This window comes from Sitophilus oryzae, unplaced genomic scaffold (assembly GCF_002938485.1).
Source record: "Sitophilus oryzae breed Bouriz unplaced genomic scaffold, Soryzae_2.0 scaffold_1059_pilon_pilon, whole genome shotgun sequence".
Lineage (NCBI taxonomy): Eukaryota > Metazoa > Arthropoda > Insecta > Coleoptera > Curculionidae > Sitophilus > Sitophilus oryzae.
Genome location: NW_022145681.1, coordinates 3,133,456 through 3,151,968, shown reverse-complemented (window position 1 = coordinate 3,151,968; position 18,513 = coordinate 3,133,456). Strand labels below are relative to the sequence as shown.

General features: G+C 33.0%; 1 protein-coding gene and 1 long non-coding RNA gene across 3 annotated transcripts in view; both read left to right on the top strand.

The window, feature by feature from the left end:
• LOC115876713 (zinc finger protein rotund-like) overlaps positions 1-18,513 on the top strand; it is a 567,417-nt gene that overhangs the window by 333,268 nt on the left and 215,636 nt on the right. The window lies entirely within an intron of this gene.
• LOC115876729 lies at positions 10,818-13,118 on the top strand. The gene is made up of 2 exons (XR_004049196.1): positions 10,818-12,072; positions 12,340-13,118. It is a non-coding gene; the product is annotated as an uncharacterized LOC115876729 (long non-coding RNA).

Sequence of the window (18,513 nt, the reverse complement as noted above, 5' to 3'; positions counted from 1 at the left end):
AAAACGCTAGACTGGGTGCCGTAAAATTTGGTTTGTTTTTATTTTGCTGCAAGGGCCGTAAAAATATACTTTTATGTTTATGTCTATCCCATAAAAATTCTGCTTGCTAATCTTTTTTATTTTATCCCTTTTATTTTTTATTGCCGCCGAACGTAATAGAAGCCGTCTTTTCTCACTATATCTAATAGAATTTTCAGCTGACGGAGAATATAAAAATATAATTAGAATGTGTTATAAACAATACATAAATATACATGGGTTCATGCATACTGTACTATAAGGAAAACCTTTTCATATACAGGGTGTCTCAATATTTCGTGGAAATAGAAATACTATATTTTTTTGGAATCCATATAAATTCATTGGATACAATTTACCTCTATACAAAAGTGCTTCGTTTGTCCGTTACACGGCATCAAACTTTAAAAACATTTTTAATAAGTAATTTTTAATAAGTAAATACATTTTTAATAAGGAACCACATTTTTTTAATAAGCAAAGAATAAGTAAAAGAGTAGTGGTAAATAGTAAAAGGCACCCTCGGAATTTTTTTTACTTTATTCGATAGAAAATATCATTCTGAATAGAATGACATATCATATTTTCCGCATATGGCTTATTTGAAATTATAACTTGCGGTTCGTAACGAAAATTTGACTCGAAATACCAAGTGCGTGGTATAAAATTATAAAAAAATTCGTTGTTTTTTAGACCAAATATAATTACTTTCGTTTTTGATGGATTTAATCGTAAATTGTTGTCATTAGCTTATGTTGCAATATTATTTAGATTATAATTAATTAATATACACACATGGCCAAAATTATTGCATATAACGATATTTTTATTTTATTTTGGACCTAATATGATTCTTTTTATATTTTTGGACATATTACTATACCACTACCTAATATAAAATTAAAAATCTTAGTGCAACTAGGCTGTTATAATTTTATTTCATAATGAGTAATCAACAAAAACAAATTTCATTTTAAACAGAAAATATTGAAAACAATTTTATTTCTCACGACTAATAGTCTGTATTGCCTCCTCGAGCCTCAATGCAAGCTGTGAGATGACGTGGCATACTCTCAATTAAGTTGTCCAGAAGATGTTGAGGAATGGCTTCCCATGTTTCGCACGCAGCAATTTTCATTTCATTTAAGGTACTGGGGGATCATTCCTTTTGGCAGTATGGCGTTTTAGCATGTCCCAAGCATGGTCGATAACATTCATATCTGGAGACATCGGTGGCCACCACAGTTTTCTTATACCCTCTTCCTCACAAAATTCGCAAACCGCTAAAGTGCGATGGGGAGGAGCATTATCGTCCTAGTAAACAAATTCATCCCTCACTGCCCCTCGAAATGGACGCACAATAGGCTCTAAAACGTCTCTAAGATATGAGGCACATGTCATTGTGCCATCAATAAAAACAAGAGGAGTTCGAGCTCCGTGCATTATACCTGCCCATACCATAATGCTTCCCCCTTGAAACCGGATAGGGGGTTGAGCTGCATTCAAGCGTGCTCGTCTTCCAAATGCTCTCCAGACCAAAGTTCGTCGCCAATCTGACACTAGGCCTATTCTTGTTTCATCACTAAACATGACGAAATTCCAATTAGGTCCATTTGCTCTCATCTCCTCAGCCCATTGTAATCGCGTAAGTTTGTGCTGTAAATTAAGCTTCGGAACACGAAGAGGCTTCCTTAAATATAATCCTCTGTCATGGAGTCTTCTTGCTATGGTCTTTCTTGAAACGTTTACTCCTTCAAGGCGAGCTAACTCATTTTTAATAGGAATACTAGAAAGTAGGGGATTGCGTCGCGCAATTAGGAATATTTGACGGTCTTGCACAGCAGTTAACTCTCTTTCTACCTCTTCCAGGCCGGTCTGTAACCTCGTTTGTCTCCCTGAATTTTTTTTAATATTCGCGAAACATCGCTTTGGTTAACTCCTACAATTTCAGCTATTGCAACTTGCCGGTAGCCCTGTTGAGACAGTGTTACTATTCTAACTCTATTATACTGTGAAATAATATTTCTAAGCATTTTAAGCCCAACACAATAGTCAAATTTCATCTGAAACCCAAGAGACCACAAATCGAAATGTGCAAGAATTTGTAATAATATTGAACGATAAACATTGTTTACCATATCTATTTTAACAAAAAAAGTTTATTACATCAGATTATCAAAGCTATGTATAAAAAAAGATTCTTTAAATTCCTTTCCGTATATTTTTAAACGATATAATATGCAATAATTTTGGCCATGTGTGTATTCGCTTCTTCCTATTCAAGAGGTTTAAAGAAATTATATAATTGTTTATCGTCCGCAAATTATCAACCTGATGCATTTAATTACTCACCTTTGTAGTCCAGTCATCTTAGTCGAAATAGGGTAGGAATCTCGGAATTGAAGATAACCGGCTGTAAACTCGTATAAACCTTTATTTTAACATCCTAAAACATGTCTCAAAACCTACATATGATAGCGTGTGCGTGACTTATAGATAACTGAGGTCAAACGTCAAAAAATCATTTTTTTTTGCATTTTTTGCAAATATCTCGTTCCCTTTCACGTTTAAGGTACATTCAGGCTGACAGCGCCGAGCGTCGCGTCGCGTTTGCGTCGTGTCCGCGTGTCGAAATGGAATCAATTCACTTAACTTAAATTAGACCGTTCAGGCAGCCAGCGTCGCGTTTGGCTTTGCGCTAGCGTCCACTGAGCGTCGGGGTTCGAGTTCAATGGGGCGGACGCGACGCAAACGCGACGCGACGCTCGACGCTCTCAGCCTGAATGTACCTTTACGCTATTTATATTTATTATAAATATTGTAGAGGATAAAATACTCTACAACTTTTGTTTCAAAAATTTCTTTGTACCTCAAACCGTTTTTGAGATAGAGGGCGATGAGCGCGCAGTCTTTCATTATGTACGGTATCATTCAAGTTCAACCTGTAGTCTCGGTCAAAAACACGCCGTATAAAGTCCGTTAATTATTGAAAGATATATAATTATGAATAATTTACATTTTCTCATAGAAGATCATATTGAATATAATAATTTTTTTCATAAATTAAGTATATCTTCATTTAATAACACTTAGAAAATTATTAACAGAAATAATTTAATTACATTTTAATTATAGATTTATACTAATTACATTTTAAGTAAATAAAAAGACAAAAAATACATTTTTAATTTATATGTCTATTAAAAAATACGATTTCATGCATTTCTCATGGTTGAAATTAAAAAAATTGAATAAAATTAAAAAGAACTCCCCATGTTCTTATTTTTAGTTTTCTTCTTCTTCATCATCATCGTCGTCTGGTCGTTATGGAATTTCAAATTCTTCTTATTTTCATCTTCCGTGGAAGATGAACCACGACATTTGTCTCCAAGTCTTCTAGGATTTCGGGGTCAAATGTACCATCTTCATTGACATCACTCTCATAGGGTGAAGCATTGAGACAAGCTTGCCCATTACACTGGCCACAAGCTAAAGAGCACGGCAACCCTGATTTCCTGTATCCACATCGCGAACCACAACCATTCTTGCAGTTGCCTAATATTGTGTTCAGCAAACTGTTTTCAGTAAAATTATTATATTCAATATGATCTTTTATGAAAAAATGTAAATTATTTATAATTATATATTTTTCAATAATTAACGGATTTTATACGGCTTGTTTTTGACCGAGACTACAGGTTGAACTTGAATGATACCGTACATAATGAAAGACTACGCGCTCACCGCCCTCTATCTCAAAAACGGTTTGAGGTACAAAAAAATGTTTTAAACAAAAGTTGTAGAGAATTTTATCCTCTACAATATTTATAATAAGTACAAATAGCGTAAATGTGAAAGGGAACGAGATATCTGCAAAAAATGCGCAAAAAATCGATTTTTTGACCTTTGACCTCAGTTATATCTACAATACGCGCACACGCATCATATGTAGGTTTTGAGACATGTTTTAGGATATTAAAATAAAGGTTTATACGAGTTTACAGTCGGTTATCTCGAATTCCGAGGTGAAATCCCCAAGATGACTGGACTATTGTTTTAATGTGATTCTCATTGTTTTAAAAACATTCATCGCCAAACATGCGACTTACGTTATAAGGAAGTCGGTTCAGTTATTAATAATCTAGCAAATATCCATTCTCTTAACGCGAGATGAAGTGGTACCGCAACCACGGCTACGCACATTTTACCCAGCCTATTCTTCTATCAAAGGATCATTACGTAGGACGAACAATATTAACAACGAGTTTAAATATAATTGTTAACAACACATACAATACGGCCATGCATCGTATTGACGCCGTCAAGGTTAGAACGTAACGTTTAGGTATCCAACTACCAAGGTTTCCGCGTGTACTTTTCGGCATTCAAGGTCGACGGAATACGACTATTGTGTAAAGTTTAATTTTGGTAATAAGCGCTCTTACGTCACTAATGAATTTCGATATTTATTTTGTGTATAATATTCTTTAGAAATAATGATAATGCTCATTCTATACGATGAAGTCGATCGTCTTCCGGCATACTGATTTGATTGATGTTTAACAAGAATATTAAAGGCCCTAATTTCTAGTATTTCTTATCGGCAACTATCAGGGTTGGCATGATTTAAATCGTGATTTAAATCAAGTGATTTTTTAAATTTTAATCATGTGATTTAAATAAAAAAAAAACTTATTTTTTTAAAACTTGATAATAAATCAAAAAATAAGTGGAAAGTTATAAAAATGTGTTCCAGGAAACTAGAAAAAATATTTCTATAACAGATGTAACAGATAATAAATCGAAAAATAATTGTAAATGTTATAAAATTATGTAAAAATATCTATTCATCAAATTAAACGTTGGACCGATTTTTGAAGTAATTTCGTGTGAATCCATTAGACCGCTAAACGCAGGGATTTATTTTAAAATTTATGTATAAGTGACAAAAATTCGCTGTTCGAATATATATATCATTCGCAAAGTTTAGTGCAGAACTAGGTTCCTCTGATATAGAGACTATAACTTCAATCCTGAGAATCTATAATCGTTGTCAGAAAATGTGTTGTTTTATATTTTTTTGGTTTGGTTTGGTTTCCAAATTCCTACCGACATTTTGATCTACAGTCGGTACTTTACACTTTGACATTAGATAATACATACTAATTTCATTCTCGACTTAAGACTATTTCCGAACAATAGTCTATTGTTTTGTTAGGAGTAAAGATTATACTTTTTTGACGATGCTGTACCGTTGAAGGACCATCCTAAAGCTATTCCGACCTGTATTACGACGTTACAGGGCGGCACAAAAAGTGCATTTTTACTCCGAATAGAACATACTATTTTTTTAAACATTACAAATAATTTTTTAATCAATTTATTTTTTTTGACACTTACCTAATATCAGTTTAATAATATATTTTTGTACTTTCGTGCTTTTGTACTTACTTTGTGCTTTACTTTTATGCATAGGCGTTAAAATGACAAAAGTTAATATTTTTGAGATGTTTGAAAAAAAAATCCTTTTGATCTGAAGCGAGCGACTTTTTTTGAGGAATATATTGGTGGCCGATGTGAAAAAATGACACGCGCCGTAGAATTGTTAATGTTATCGGTATCCGGCAGAGTTATAAAGATTTAGCCATTTAGGATAGGAGTTTAACTGGAAATAAGTCTTAGTGATTTGGAAATCCGATGTTGTTTTGAAATAAAATTAAAAAAAATTGATTTAAATAAAAAATCTGATTTTTTTGATTTTTTTTAAATCATCATTTTTTCCAACCCTGGCAATTATGCTGTACTATAGTTAATTTTATAAAATATTAGTTGATCCGGCTAACTTCGTACTACCTTAGTGAGTTTTTCTTTCTTTTGTCAATCTTGCGGTACAGATTATTGATCGGCCAATATACGGGGTTCGGCAAAAATACGTCGGGCGTCTGTAGCTCCTAGAATAATAAACTTGGGAATTTTGTTTAAGAGTCCATTTCACTAGGCCGAAAAAGTAGCAAAATAAGCGTTCGGCATTTAACGTTTTATGTAAAACTGGATAGGTATTTTTACACAAATGAAGAAGGAAATTAAAAATAAAGGATTATACTATATCGTATTGTAGCACATTTTTAGACAACTTCTTTATTTTTAAAATTTTGATGGTCAATCATCAACAAAATATTTCTTATGTTTGGACTAAATTTTCTCGAAAATAAAGACATAATTGAAAATTCCGTTACAATACGGAAATAGATTGAAGTTTTGTGATTACAGTGATATACATATATAATTTATATGATTTTGTAACAAATTGCTCACTATTTTATGGCAAGTGCTGAACCTTTGCAAACCTTAATCAAGCCTTAATCAAAGCACGTGTGTTTGGAATTTTGGGTGTGACTTAACATAGCAGGATCGGGCTAAGCTTTAGCCAAATTTCTGAAATATAATATACAGGGTGAGTCTTAAATAAGTGCAAATATTTTCAGGGCTGGAAGATATCGATAAAAGAAACATATTTTCTCTTTACCATTTTTCAGATAAATCCAAAATAACCGAGTTATTTAAGGTTGAAAATTAAAAAAAAATGATTTTTTTGAAAAAAATTTGAGAGCCACCGGATTTTTTCTGTATTTGCATCCCTTTTAGTGCCGTAACTATAGAGTAAAGTCGTAACTATGGTAATATCAGAGATTAAGAAACTATACCCTGGGAAAATGTGCGGTGAACAGGCAGTTCCAAAAAGTACAGGGAAATTTAAAAGAAAATGCACGATTTTCAACATCTTTTTTTGTGAAAAAACCCTCATAGGCGTGTTCTTGGGGTCGAAATATACCACCCCTGAAAATATTTGCAGTTATTTACTCACCCTGTATATTTCCTTCGACCACACACGACCCGAAAGTACAGCGTAATAGACTCTTAAGTGCAAACCTAAAGTATGTACGAGAATGTATTTCAGGAAAATATGTTAACTTCTATAGGGTGGCTCAAAAAACTGTCAGTGGATCGGGATGATTTTTTTTAATGGAACGCCCTGTATATTATTGCACTTTTGGCTTCCTTTCAGATCACTTTACATAATCCTAAGATATGAGTGAATATATTTCGATAATTTCAGAGATATAAATAAATAAATGCTTCGTTGTTGAAAAAACAAACACGTTTCTAAAAAATAAGAAAGATATTAGTTGTCAAATGTTACTGCTTAGAATCCAAACTAAAATCAGGCTGGCTACACCAATCAATAGCTTTCTTCACGTAAACATTTTTTTTAATTTGCCTAACCATAAAAAAATGCTTAAAATGGTAACTTTTCTTGTATTGAGGAGTTTCCATTTCCATAAAATGTGTCATATACAGAGTGAGTCTTAAAATAAGTGCCAGCTAATGCCTACTTTTATGGCTGGCAGATCTCGATAATAGAAACATATTTTTTATCTGCCGTTTTTCAAGTAAGTCCAAAACAACCGAATTATTTTACTTTTTCCAAAAAATATAATTTTTTCCTTAAATTTTGGAAACCACTGGATCTTTTTCTGGATTTTCTTTCTTCTAAATTTGATCTATTGCCCAAGTTGCTATACTATCAAGAAATTATGGTTTTTAACTAAAAACTAAAAAAATTTCCAAAAAACTTCCAAATTTTTGCGAAAAAGTCGTCCAAACCAAACCAAAACATAAAACCCACAGAAAACTAGTTTAAAAAAAACATTGTATATAATAGCCTGTGAGACTGCGTGTTAGCATTAATGTTGCAGAAAGTAAGTGTCAGCAGTGGTTAAAATAAATTAGTTGATTTTGAGTTTTGAGAAAATAAAAAGTATAAATATAAACTGTTTATTGCTCTAAAAAAATAATATACATATTAATTTTCAATGAACTGGAAAATTATATTTATAGTGGCACATAAAGGTGCGTATTCATTATCCGCACGAACGAACGAACGAACGAACGAACGAATGAAAGTGCGGTATATTTAGACGGGGACCGAACGCATGCGGCCGTTCGTTCGGTCGTGCGCTTGACCATCCGCTTCGAGTCGTTACATCAAAGGCGTTCGCCTGCGTGCGCTTTCAGATTTAAGGTGCGTATTCATTATCCGAACGAACGAACGAACGAACGAACGAACGAACGAACGAACGAACGAATGAAAGTGCGGTATATTTAGACGGGGACCGAACGCATGCGGCCGTTCGTTCGTTCGTGCGCTCGACCATCCGCTTCGAGTCGGTACATCAAAGGCGTTTAGACGTCATGGTACAAAGAATACAAGGTACGATCGATAGCGGCTCCAATTTCGTTCAGTTCGCGCATACCACCTGTGACGTCACTAGGAAAATAATGAATAAATAAAAAATAAAGAAAGTTGACAGGAGATCTGCATTTTTGAGGTTATGGTTAAGAATTGTTTATTTTAAGACTTTTTAGTTCGTTTAATTTAATAATTACTAAAACCAGCAGTTCCAAAAATATATTTAAAAATAATAATTATCTATTAACATGGATTTGGACGATAGGTAAGAATACTGAATTTATTTCTATATTCGGTATAAAATTGTTTATTAGGTTTTTAGTTTGCGATGTTTATGGTAAATAATTTTCATTTTCATTGCCTCTGAATTCACATGAGGACAGAGTTGAGGATATCTATGGAAAAGTAACCACAAGAGGAATTGTTACATCATTTAAAAAATATTGGGAAGTTTATTGTTTCCCATCGAAAAGTAGAAAATGCCAATGCAGATGAACGTATTGTAATTGTGATAGAAGTAATTCTAAGGGTGAAGTTTATTATAATTAGTGGAAGTAATACCAAGGGTGAAGTTTATTATAATTAGTGACCTCTGCTTCTTTTTATATGTAGAAGTTTCTGGTTTTGAGAATAAATCGGTTGAACGACACCCAAAATTTAAAGGAAGTATTTGCATACCCAGAATATGCCCATCAAGGATTATATAGCTCAAATTTCCTTTAATGGTAGGCAATTATTCAATGCAAATTAACTTTTTAAGTGACTAAAATATTAAATAGTTTACAATATGGTATATCACTAAAAATATATTACTTTTAGGTACAATTAGGGCCCGATACATTTCAAAAAGTAGAATATTATTTTATATTAAATGAGGTATTGTACTAACAATCAATTTATATTAATAACGGAGATTAAAAATAACAGAATAAATAGTTCTTTTTCTTATACTACAAAAATAAACTATAGAATACAACAGTATTTAAAAAAAATAAAAAGTGATGTTCCGGCCGAGATTCGAACTCCGGTCTCGCTTCCTAGCCCGACTCCTTATGCACTGCTCCATAGTAACTTGCTTAGCGATAATTCAATGACGGTATATAAACAAAAAAAAACAGGTTTATAACAATATCTTGACGATTTGAACTGGCGCGCGAATGAAGAAATGCGTGCGGTCTTCTCGTGCGGTTCTATCGTGCGGTCCCCGTCCATACCACTAGCGAACATTCGTTCGTTCGTTCGTTCGTTCGTGCGGATAATGAATACGCACCTTAAGATTGTTTGAATACAAGCTTTCACGAAGAGTTTCAAAGTACCTAACGTTGAAAAGAATTTAAAAATAATAGAAAAATTATTACTTTAGTAAAAAACTTAGTCTTCCACAGGCTGACGAGTTGCCTTTTAAGGAATACTTTTTTATAAAAAGAATTAAACATCAAAATTGGAAAATCAAGATTTGCTCTATTTTCCGAATTTTCCGCCTGGCTAACAATGAACTAGGGTATATATTTTTTTCTCTTGTAAACACACCATAAAATATATTATTATATAATGGAAAATTAAATTATCTAAATTTAATATCTACCGCTATTTTTTTGGAGGTATTTTTGTTAAGAAAGTTTTTTAGACGTCTGGCTTTTTTTGCATTGTAAATTTACGTAACTTTCTTAATTTTGAAGAAGCGAGGCCACAAAAGAAATTTCACTGGCAAGTTAAGTTTTAATAGGTCGAATTTTTATCTTTACTAGTTTTAAAAGTTAAACATGTTTTTGGGTTAACAAATTAAGGCAAAAAATACTTTGATAAAACAAATGTTTAAAAATATATATTATTTTTTTTTCATAAACCGTTTTTGTTGTCATTTAAAGAAATTTATTTAAATATGTTTTCACTTGTCATTTTTGAATTTCATCGAGCATTTCCATTTTTATTGCTAAGACGTCAAATTTCAATCACCCTGTACATTATTTTGGAATTCCCGCTTTATGTACAAGAAGTAAAACTGAAATCGAATATCCCTCATAGGATTTTATGACCATTGAGAATTTTATTTCGTATTGAAAATACAAATAATAAACACCTTCTACACTATGCCCAAAATGTTTGGTTTGGTTTGGTTTTTGCGGGGAATCTCCGTCACAAACTCCGAAATAGACCGAGACACGCCGTGATTGGTTGTTGTGATTGGTCGGTCTATTTCGGAAAATGTTGCTATCGTTGTTGTTAATCAGTTTCGAAAACATTTTTATAACACGCGCTTATGTTTATTCGAGGGGTGTCTCACTTGGGCAAAAAGTGTGCATGTATTGCCAAAATATCATTATATTCGCGTCCAGTCCGAATGTATTATCTTGATTTTTCTATACGTAGTACCGTCCCTGCGTGCACAATTTTAAAGCTATAAGCTAAATTCCCTCCCGCTACCAGTCTAGGTGGCCGCGCCGGCCCTGGCGCGGCGGTCGGTATTCATTCGTCTTTCGTGCACGGTGCAGTGCGGATCGTAGCTCTCCGATTTCTTCGTCGTAGATCGATGAAGCCATTTGTTTATTCTCTACTCATTTTGGATATTACTATGTAATATACGGTGTTCTACAGCTAGGTAGAACACAAGGAACAATATGTAAGTATTGTATAATATTTATTTTTAGAGAAAAACGAAGTGGACGTAAATAACGGAATATTAGAATTAGATAAAAGAAGAAAACAATAAGAATATTATATATATCGGACTGTTGTACTCTCAGTGAGACAAAGTTCGTACGTGTAAAGAATGTCCTTCTCCTTGTAAGAGGAATTCTCATTTATATAAGGTTCTATATCTCGCAGTCAAGAGAATATTATAAATGCCAAAGTGTTGCATCTCCGAGTGAGTCAAATTTCGTACTTTTAGAGGATGGCCATATGAGAGAGATTCCTTTTATAAGTCAATATTGATATCCCACTATCGAGAGATAAATTACAGGTATCACAGGTAAGTATCTTATAATATTTATTTTCAGGTAATTAAATAATGGAGGGAAATAATTGAAGTGGAAGCAAATCTCTAAATGTAGAAATTAGAGGCAAGGAGGAGACAATGGAAGTAGACAAATGGAGAAAGCAATAAGAATATCGTATATATCGAACTGTTGTGCTCCCAGTGAGACAAAGTTTCCTATTTAGAGAATGCCCTTCTCCTCGTGAAAGGGATTCCTATTATATGAGGTTAGAAATCTGGCTATCAAATAATATTATAAATATCGAACTGTTGTTTTCCCAGTGACGCAAAGTTTCCTATTTATAGAGAATGCCCTTCTCCTCGTGAGGGGGATTCCTATTGTATGAGGTTCTAAATCTCTCTATCAAGAGAATATTATAAATACCGAAGTTGTGCCGAAGTGTTGTATCACCCAGGGAGTCAAATTTCTCATTTTTCGAGAATGGCCGTCTCCGTGTGAGGGATTCCTTTTATAAGTCATTGTTGATATCCCCTATCGAGATATTAATTACACGTATTACCGGTGAGTATCTTATAATACTTATTTTTAGGAAATTAAATAATGAATGGAAATAATTAAAGTAAAAGCAAATTTCGAAATATGGAAATTAGAGGCAAGGAGGAAACAATGGAATTAGACAAAAAGAAAAAATGAGAATAACATATATATATCGAACTGTTGTCCTCTCCGTGAGACAAAGTTTCGTACTTACAGAGAATGCCCTTCTCTTCGTGAGAGGGATTCCTATTATATGAGATTCTAGATCTCGCAATCAACAGAGTACTATAAATGCCGAAGTGTTTTATCTCCCAGCAATGAAATAAGGTATGAAACAAAATTTTGTACTTTTAGAAAATGCCTATCTCTGGAATGGATTTCTTTTTTTATGAGATTTTAGATCTCACTCTCAAGGGAATATTATTTATATATTTAGGTGCCAAATATTTGTATCTCCCAGTGAGACAAAATTTCGTACTTTTAGAGAATGCCCATCTCCGTGTGGGAGGGATTTCTTTTATACGTTATCGATAGCCTTATCGAAAAATTAATTACACGTATTACATGTAAGTCTTTTAGAATATTTATTTTTAGACGAATATTGGATGGAAATAAATAGAAGTACATCCCGAAATGTGGGGATTAGAGGAAAGGAGAAAACAAAGGGATGAGGAATATTGTATAAACACGGACTGTTCTTCTCCCAGTGTTCTTTTCATAGCGAGACAAAGGTTAGTACTTTTAGATAATCCTCTACTCCGTGTGAGAGGGATTCCTTTTTTAAGATATTCCAGAGCTCGCTATCGAGATAATATTATAATAACCGAAGTGTTGTTGTCTCAATGATACAAAATTTTTTAATTTTAGTGAATGCCCTTCTCCGTGTGAAAGGGATTCCTTTATAAATGACGTTCTCGGTCTCGTTATCGTAGAAGTAGATTTCACAAAAGAATTTCAAGTGATAAATCTAAAAATTTTAGACCCTCAAAAAAAAAACGATATATTTCAACAGGAAAACTCCCCCACACATTATATTTATAAGGCTGTACGTTCAAAAAGCAGGACAGTCGTTATTTAAGTGTCACTATCTCATAACAGATCGAACACAAGGTCAGCAACTAGGAAGAGGAAAATAACCAAATCTAGCGATTTGTGCAGTTTGTTGGGGGAAGGGCAATCCAAAGAGACTACAGAACATTCGACTCTTCGATGATGATACATTCTTCTTCGGGAGACGAATTCAGTCTTAGCCAATGATCTGGCTTCAGCACAGAACAAGGTCCAACTTTTATATCTGAGAAAATATTTTAGCTCCCTAATTTACCAAGGAGCCATGGCATGTCGCCTATCCTCTCCTGTGTCATAATTGTTAAGATGAAGTCCAGCATATTTTCGAAATCAAACTCTTAAAAAAAAAAAAAAATATCTGGGTTATAAAATTTAACAATAGTCGTCCTAGACTTAATATTCTTTTAAAGGAAGAGAAAAATATTCATAAATATAATCATGGAACAAATATGGACGGTTGTTATAGATACCGGACGCATAGTCCTAATGTGGTTGACGGTATCTTGTACGAAAGGTATCAACTATTTTTCTCTCTGAAGGATTTTCAAATGAAAATCATGAGGAAGAAGGACCTCTGGATAAATTTACTTTTGAACCTTGCTTAGAGGAAAAGATACAAACAACGGAATGTATCCAGATATTTGTGACAGATATTCGAATATGTCTTTACCTTCCTTCTTTGAAAAGAAGGGGGTGATAGATGAGGCATGAGCGGCCAATTCATTAGGTACCCTCCAGTTTGCTGCCTTGCCAGCCTCCTACCATAAAATAGGCGACAACCAACTTAACGTTGACCTCCAAGTCATTAAAGTAATCAACTTAGCTGACCAGCTAATAATATAATAACTCAAATATGTATATAATAATAAAATAGCTAATATCCTAGATTTTCATAGCTAATATGTAGTGTGTGTGTGTATATATATAAAAAGGAAAAAAAAAACGTCTCCTATTTTTTCTATATTTTGGCTAAAGAAATTGCTCTATTTTGGCTAAAGAAATTTCTCTATTTTGGCTAAAGCTATTCTAATGGAAATGTAAGTTTTATTCTAAACCTTAAGAACACGTAACTGTGTCTCATTTCAAAAGGAGGTCCTTATGATAACGGCTGTTAAATGCTAATTTGTTTATGTAAATCTTTGACTTTCATATGTTGGAATACTCACCATCTACATTTAGAGTTTATATTTACCCATTTCGGTCTATAAAAGCAGTGTTGTGTTTTGGCCAATACTTTATACATTTTGACAAAGTGACAGACTTTGTGCAAATTATCGAAACAAAAAGTTAGTTTTTTCTTACAGCTTACAGTATATAATATATATTTTCTCCTCTACAATACACTTTCGAAAGAGATGATTATAATAACATTAATGTAAACTTTCGCAGACTTTGATTTTTTTCTTAAATATATCTGGATGGTTTCTCGTTGAAAGAGGCTTTTGTAAGATATGATGTGTCTAAGGTTTACTGCATTAAAATTTTACCATAAATGTTCCCTAACAGTTCTACTTTCTTATCTAGAAATTTCGGAAAGAATAGACATATCAATTAAATCATAAAGTAGAAATAGTTTTCTTGCAGTTTTACGTATATAAATAGATTATATAATTCTTGCCGTGAACTGCTATGAAAAATAATAAATCATATATTGGTTTCACGTTTAACCTTAGATATCAGAGACAGATGTCAGTTTGTTTTAGTCAGTATATAATTATATATGCATATCATAGTTACTGAAAATTATCAACAAAAAAAAAAAAATACAAATAATAATAAAACTTCTGGTATAAAATTGACACAGATCAATATCTGTGTCTACTTTATATCAATGTCCACAATATCCATACCAATGTATGGATCGAAACCTAATATATATGATGACTCTGGTTTAATTCATCGACGTAATTAAAGCATTTTGGAAAATAAATTATTGAGAATCTTAATTTCTTACTAAAGGCTTAAAAAGTAAGGCCTTTTAAATATTAAGCAATGGGTTATAAACACCTTAAAAAATATATATATCGGTTAAACCTCACTATAGTCGAGTTATCCACGCAGTTCTACATTGAGACAGGGATTTCTATCGACACGATGAGTTAACTGGTTTATAAAGTATAATTGAACAATTTTGGCAGAATCCTTTATGGAAGTGCCATCTTATGGGTTTCTGTCTCTGCTTAGTATGCATATATGTATAGGTTAAATTGTCACAATTTAATAAATCCATGTATTGATGGCCGTTAAATTGGTTTCATCTTGGTTGCATTCAATAAACATATTTATAATTTCAGCTATTTTTGTCTCAAAAAAAAAAAAAAATGCTTTCTGCACCACATTCATTAATTTGCAACCATCAGTTCTTTAAACATCTACGTATAGAAAAATCAAGATAATACATTCGGACTGGACGCGAATATAATTATACGATCAAACGAACTTACCTGAAGAAGTTCGATCGTAATTATATGAGGCGTCCAGTCCGAATGTATTATCTTCCCACCCCTCCCGTTTTGCCCCATGGTCGCTTGAATTAATGAATAAATCTTTGAAAAATGAATACCGACCGCCGCGCCAGGGCCGGCGCGGCCACCTAGACTGGTAGCGGGAGGGAATTTAGCTTATAGCTTTAAAATTGTGCACGCAGGGACGGTACTACGTATAGAAAAATCAAGATAATACATTCGGACTGGACGCCTCATATAATTACGATCGAACTTCACTTCAGGTAAGTTCGTTTGATCGTATAATTTTACTGCCAAGCGACTGTCAATGACTATGAAGAAGACTGCCTATGACTGAAAGCGACTGCCAAGAAAATGTACAAAGTACATGTAATTCCAATAAGGAGACACCCCTCGTATTTATTGTACGATTGCGCTAAGCAATCAAGGTCAAACGTAAATAAGAAAAATTAGTAAACATGGTGTATGAATAAATATCGTTAGTTTGCAATGGAGTGTAATGTAATACCAGTATAAATTGATATGAAAAATCAAAAACAGTGCATTTAGAAAACAGTTACCGATGGTAGATTAAATTCGCTATTCCTCTAAGGTTACACAAGAAGATTTAGTTTTAATCATTGTCTAATATTATTAATTACAATATACTCCAGGGCAACAGTGACTAACTGGAGCGGTCCCGCCTTTTATAGGTTATAATCCACGGTATTAAACTATTTAAAAAATCGTCTAATTATTTTTTAATTTTGAATGGATTTATATCAAACCATGTTATTATTATGTACAAAAGTATCTTTTACAGTTTTCTCTTAAAACAATAAGTGAACATTGCTTGGAATTACGGAAATGTCCGTGGACCGTACTTTTATTAGATTTGTTCCAACCCGCCGCAGAACCGTCACCGAACGATCACGCTCGTGCGCAGTAACTCATATGTGTTTCAACCTAGATTTGTCGGTTATCGGACGATCCTATTTGCGTACCAACCTACCTTGGGATCCTTTAGTTACGATTTCAGAACGGTAATTTCGGTACATGGTCCATATTGAGAACTGTTTGGGTTAGCTTGCGCATTAAAGCATATTAGCAGGAATTATCGATTTTTAACAGTTGATTCTGGTCCGGCGTCCGGCTGATGCTTCTGTCTTGGTTATTTTTGTAAGCGTTATTAAATGAAGATATACTTAACTTATGAAAAATTGTAAATTATTTATAATTATATATTTTTCAATAATTAACGAACTTTATACGGCGTGTTTTTGACCGAGACTACAGGTTGAACTTGAATGATACCATACATAATGAAAGACTGCGCTCACCGCCCTCTATCTCAAAATCGGTTTGAGGTACAAAAAAAATTTTCAAACAAAAGTTGTAGAGAATTTTATCCTCTACAATATTAGTTAGCTATCTACAAGTCGCGCACACGCTATCATATGTAGGTTTTGAGACATGTTTTAGGATGTTAAAATAAAGGTTTATACGAGTTTACAGCCGGTTATCTTGAATTCCGGGATTCCTACCCTATTTCGACTAAGATGACTGGACTATAGAGCGTGTTGTATACTGGTTAAATACATAAGCAAAGCTACAATATCTTTAGATGTTTTTTAACAAAAGGTGTTATACAGGGTGGTCCGAACTGTGTTCCGGAAACTTTCAGCAGCATGTTCTGCAGATAAAAATAAGTAAAAAAAAATTATATAAATTTATGTCCTAAAATGCTTAGTTTTGGAGATACAGGGTGTAGAAGTTTGGTTTGGTGTTCATTATTATTTCGATTTTTTCCAAATAATTTATGAAGTAACGTCAATATTTGGATGAAAATTGGTGTCTGGGAGTTTTTTGACATGAGAAATTTGATTTTGATGTCAATATGACTCCTATTTGTAGGGGGCGCCACCTACCTGTGTTTTAACTGTTTTGGAATTAATAACTTTTCGTCCGTACCTGTATAAAACTACTGAGTAAAAAATAAACATTTACGACGTTTTTTACGTAAAAAAGGTCTCTTGGTAAAGATCGCTACTAGCAACCGTTCTCAAGATATTTAGAACGGAAATAATCAATACATGTCATTATTGACAAAAAATAAACCTGTTGAGTAGATATTTTTTTTACTGAAATAATAAATTTGGGAAATTTTTATTTTTTTAAATTAATCATAAATTTTTCTGCGTAAAAATGATGATAAAACAGTTTCTGTTGAATTTTTGATACAAAAACATTTCAAATATATTATTTTAGTCTAATAACTATTTAGTCAACACGTTTAATTTATTTCAATGATGACAGGTATTGATAATTTCGATTCCAAATATCTCGAGAATCATTACTTATAGCGATTTTTACTAAGAGACCTTTTTTACGTAATAAAAGTCGTAAATGTATATTTTTTTACTCAGTAGTTTTATACAGGTACGGACGAAAAGTTATTACTAAAAAATATGTAGGTGGCGCCCTCTACAAGTAGGAGTCATATTGACATCAAAATAAAATTTGTCTCATGTCAAAAAACTTCCAGAAATCAATTTTCATCCAAATATTGACGTTACTTCAGAAATTATTTGGACTTTCTTCAATTTCTACACCCTGTATCTCCGAAACTAAGCATTTGAGGACATACATTTATACAAACTTTTTTACTAATTTTTATCTGCAGAATATGCTGCCGAAGTTTCCGGAATACAATTCGGACCATCCTGTATAATGTAACCTGCTAGGTTAATATGCAATTACATAAATTAGTTACGTCTTCCTTATTGTTAAATAAATAACCCCAAGAATTTCAACGAAACCAAAAAATAAACACAATCAGTTCAATTGTAAACAATCAATTCATTCATTTAATTCCTTGGTTAATTTAATTAAGCTAAAACATTTCATTGCGTTCGATCGAAAACAGAACAGTCTATAGAATTTACAAAAAAAACGTTTTTTTTTATAAAAAAAAGGAGCATTGCAACACCGCCCGATCTATAACACGTTCATCGCAACGCATCGCTAAGCATATTATCAATGGTCTAATAGAAAACGGAATGACGAAGGATGATCGTGGAAAAAAACGGTTTAATCGAGAGAACTTATGAATTAAAGTAGAAAATATAAGAACATGCATGAAATTACTTTGTTCGTTACCCGGTAGTATCAGATTTTTTTTACTAGATAGAGCAGGAGCGGAATAGAAACAATTCTGATGTGTCTATAAATATAACATTTTTCGTTATTATTATGC